The following is a 4,830-nucleotide window of genomic DNA, read 5'->3' on the forward strand; positions in this document are numbered from 1 at the left end:
ATAAAAGAATTAAAAACACTTATATAGATGTGGAATTAGTACTACCCATGTATAATGTGCATCCTTATTTTTCCCTAAAAAATTCAGGCAGAAAAGTGTGCACAGAAAAGTGTGCATTATACATGGCAAAATATGGTATTTCTTTCCCTTGCTTTTATCCAATCCATTTTCCACTAAGCAACCAGTAATCTTTCTAAAAGATCTGATCTTAAATTAATGTAATCTTTTCATTAACTGAATCCCATCATTCCTTCCTACAAACTTTGCAATGGCAGCCCACTGCATTTAGGATTTAAAAAAAATAAAATTTCCTTAACATAGTCTGTATAATACTGGGCCCCATGAGATGTGATCTTTGCCTATCTCACCAACCTCATCTCCTACTCCTTTCACTCTTGACCACTAAAGACCATCTATAGTGGTTTCTTAATTCCTCAAACATGAACATACTAAGATTTCTCCTATATGAGGACCTTTACAAATGCTATTCTCTCAGTTTATAAAATTTTCCTTCCCCTCTAAGCTGGATAACTCCTAACCAACACTCAGTCTTAGCTGAAATATTACTTCTTTAGAGAGGCTTTACCTGACACCCATTCCTCATCTTAATCAGGTCTCTGTGTTACACTCTCATAATACCAGCCCATCAATTTGTTTAGTTATTTAATATTTCTCTCTCCACTTTTCTGTAAGTTCTTTGTAAAAATAAGCTGTGTTTTATTCATCAATGAATTTCTTGAACTAGCACAGTACCTGGCATATAATACATATTCAATAAATGGTTAATGTATAAATGAATATGAGGGGATTTTTGACAAGAATAGATAAGAAATTGTGATGGGGACTTCCGGCCAAGATGGAGGCATAGGTGGATGTACTGTACCTCCTCACACAACCAAGATAGGGACAACAACAATTTAGAAACGGAATAACAACCAGAACTGACAGAAAATTGATCTGAATGGATGTTGGACAACCAAGTAGTTGAAATAGACCCATTCATCCAGACTGGTAGGAGGGATGGAGTTGGGCAGCTGGGTATGGGTCGCGGCACGGAGAGCAGAGAGCATTGGGACTGGGCATATAAGGCATCCAGGGGCGCATAAGGCATCTGGGGCGTGCAAGACCTCAGTGAGTGGATCCTGAGCACGCAAGCGGCAACTGGCAGACCCCAGCCGAGGGGTGGCAACCGGTAGACCCAGTAAGGTGGTGATTGTGAAGCAAGGCACTGCGTGCAACCCAGGATCCCAGTGTTGGGAAATAGAGCCTTGGGACACTGATTGAGGACACCTGTGGGAGTTGAGGTGCACAGAGAGACACCCAGCCTCACAGGAGAGGTCCTTGGAGGGTCCCACAGCGTGCACAAGCCCACCCACACAGGAATTGGCACCAGAGGGGCCCAGTTTGCTCAGGGGAAGCAGCAGAAGGGACTGAGGTCCCACAGAGAATGGAGCAACTGACATTGTTCCCTCTCAACCCTGCCCCCACATACAATGTCACAACCAGCAACTGAGGTACTCAGCCCTGGTGAACACCTAAGTCTCCGCCCATCACCGTAACAGGCAAGATGAGAAAAAAAAAAACAAACACACACACACAAAAACAAAACAAAACAAAAAACCCAGATGTGGCTCAAACAGAAGACCAAATGAAAGCCCCAGAATCCATCCTTTTAAGTGACTGAGAGATAGTCAACCTATCAGATGCACAGTTCAAAACACTGGTGATCAGGAAGCTCACAGAATTGGTTGATTTGGGGCACAAATTAGATGAAAAAATGAAGGCTATGATAAGTGAAATGAAGAAAAATACACAGGGAACCAATAGTGATGGAAAGAAAACTGGGTCTCACATCAATGGAGTAGACCAGAAGGAAGAAAGAAACAACCACACAGAAAAGAATGAACAAATAAGAATTCAAAAAAATGAGGAGAGACTTAGGAACCTCCAGGACATCTTTAAACGTTCCAACATCCGAATTATAGGGGTACCAGAAGGAGAAGATGAAGAGCAACAAGTGGAAAAGTTATTCAAACAAATAATAAAGGAGAACTTCCCCATTCTGGCAAAGGAAATTGACTTCCAGGAAGTCCAGGAAGCTCAGAGAGTCCCAAAGAAGTTGGACCCAAGAAGGAACACACCAAGGCACATCAGAATTACATTACCCAAAGTAAAAATGAAGGAGAGAATCCTACAAGCAGCAAGAGATAAGGAGACAGTAACCTACAAAGGAGTTCCCATCAGACTGTCAGCTGATTTCTCCAAAGAGACCTTACAGGCAAGAAGGGGCTGGAAAGAAGTATTCCAAGTCATGAAAGTCAAGGACCTACATGCCAGATTGCTCTATCCAGCAAAGCTCTCATTTAGAATGGAAGGGCAGATAAAGTGCTTCTCAGATAAAGTCAAGTAAAAGGAGTTCACCAAGCCCTTATTTTATGAAATGTTAAAGGGACTTATCTAAGAAAAAGAAGATAAAAAAACTTGTATAGTAAAATGACAGCAAACTCACAATTATTAACAAGCACACCTAAAACAAAACCAAAAGAAACTAAGCAAACAACTAGAACAGAAACAGAACCACAGAAATGGAGATTACATGGAGGGTTAGCAACAGGGGAGTGGGAGGAGAGAGAGGGAAAAGGTATGGAGATTAAGTAGCATAGATGGTAGGTAGAAAATAGACAGGGGGAGGGCAAGAATCGTATGGGAAATGTAGAGCTAAAGAACTTATGACACATGGACATGAACTAAAGGGGGAGAATGTGGGTGGGAGAGAGTGTGCAGGGTGGAGGGGAGTGAAGGGGGGAAATGGGACAACTGTAATAGCATAATCAATAAAATATATTAAAAATATATTGGGAAAAATTATGATGAGAGATTTTAGAATATTTTATTCATTGCTTCCACTATAAAACACACATTTTAAAGAAAAAACCTGTTTTTAGTCATAACTATTTCAGCTGAAAGTAATGATTAACCAATTAAAACAGTTTCAATAAAAAAAATTTATTGGTTCATGTAACTGAAAGTCTATGGATAATATTGAACATATATGGAGCTAGGAGTTTAAGTAATGTCATTCATGTTGGTTCCTCTTTTCCGTACTCACATGTGGAAAGAGAAATGGCCCTAGCACACCCAGGCTCACAGGCTTAATAAAACTTAATTTTGAAAGATGAGAACTTCCTGATAGCTCCAATAAAAGTTCTGGAAATGGCCTAGATTGGTTCCTATGTATATTACTGAACCAGGAGAATATAAATTCTCATTAGTCATCTGAACCAAATACACTGAATGGAGCAGAGGGGTTTCTCCAAAGAAAAATCAGGAAGCTATTATCTCACAAAAGGGATGGATACTGGGGAGGCCAAAACAAAAGATATCTAAAACAAAACTAACTGTACAAAAAAATGTGAAGAGCTATACAGATTAAAAATAAAAAATGCATATAAAATATTTGCCCTTGAGAAAAATATTGAAGAAAAGGAAGTTTCTCTACTTAAAAAAACAATGACATATACGCCCTTTCCTGTGCCCTTTTAAGGTTGACGCAGTGCCTTAGGAGGCTAACACAGAAGGGTAAAGTAAGTCTCCATAAAACCCAGAGACGAGATTGTAAAACTCCTCTTTGGATCCTGTCTGGAGTCACAGCTGAAAAGAAAAACAACAACAAAACGAAACAATGAGATATAGGCTGCAGAAAAGCACATGATAATTTGAACCATGAGATAGTGGAATAATAACAATAATAACATGAATATCCCAACATAAATGTTATTAAATTTATAGATGAACTAATCCTGTAACTAATTTATATACACAATTAATACAAGAATGGTTCTTGTATCAGTGTACAGACTACTTCAAGCACCTTTAGATTGTTTCATTCTTACGGAATTGAAATCATGTCTTACATAATTGGTATTATTATAAATTGGCCTTATGCTGGCCGGGTAGCTGACCTTCAGTTGGTTAGATCATCATCCTGATTTGTAGGGTTGTGGGTTTGATCCCCAGTCAGGGAACATACAAGAAATTGATATTTCTTTCAAACTATTCAATTAAAAAACAACAACAAAACAAAACATCATGTGCTGCCCTGGCTGGTGTAGCTCAGTGGCTTGAGTGCCAACCTGCAAACCAAAGGGTGAACAGTTCAATTCCCAGTCAGGGCACATGCCTGGGTTGTGGACCAAGTCCCCAGTAGGGGGTGCACAAGAGGCAATCACACATTGATGTTTCTCTCGCTCCCTGCTCCTCAGCCTAAAAATAAATAAAATCTTTAAAGAAAAGAAAATTATGTGCATTCTTGTGTGTTCTTTGGCAGCACATACACTAAAATTGGACCAATATAGAGAAGATTAGCATGGCCCTATGCAAGGATGACATGCAAATTTGTAAAGCATTCTATATTTTTTGGAAAAAAAAGAAAAAAGAAAAAAATGGTCTCATCTAGTTATCATGTAGGTTCCTAAAGTCCCTTTAGTTTGAATAATTAAAGGGTTCACTCTGGCCCTGGCTGGTGTGGCTCAGGGGACTGTGTGCTGGCCTGTGGACCTAAAGGTTGCTGGTTCGATTCCTAATCAGGGCACACTTGGGTTGTGGGCTAGGTCCCTGGTTGGGGGCCTGTGAGAGGCAGCCAACTGATGTTTGTCTCTCACATTGATGTTTCTCTCCCTCCCTCCCCCTCTCTCTGAAAATAAATAAAATCTTTAAAAAAACCCCACTCTGATTTTGAGTACTAATTATTAGTTGCTGTCTCTGGTCTCCTGACTTATTTTTCCAGCTACCAGCAGGGACCTGAGACAATCAGAAACAAGATTTGTTGAT

General features: G+C 39.8%; 2 non-coding genes across 2 annotated transcripts; both read left to right on the forward strand.

Annotated features, from left to right (window-relative positions):
* Window positions 1–3,531: 3,531 nt before the first annotated feature.
* On the forward strand, window positions 3,532–3,653 carry LOC123825368. Its single transcript, XR_006786903.1, has one exon. It is a non-coding gene; the product is annotated as a small nucleolar RNA SNORA26 (small nucleolar RNA).
* A 660-nt stretch (window positions 3,654–4,313) lies between these two features.
* On the forward strand, window positions 4,314–4,417 carry LOC123825345. Its single transcript, XR_006786886.1, has one exon. It is a non-coding gene; the product is annotated as a U6 spliceosomal RNA (small nuclear RNA).
* The last annotated feature ends 413 nt before the right edge of the window (window positions 4,418–4,830 follow it).

This window comes from Phyllostomus hastatus, unplaced genomic scaffold (assembly GCF_019186645.2).
Source record: "Phyllostomus hastatus isolate PE091 unplaced genomic scaffold, TTU_PhHast_1.1 phas_contig_62, whole genome shotgun sequence".
Lineage (NCBI taxonomy): Eukaryota > Metazoa > Chordata > Mammalia > Chiroptera > Phyllostomidae > Phyllostomus > Phyllostomus hastatus.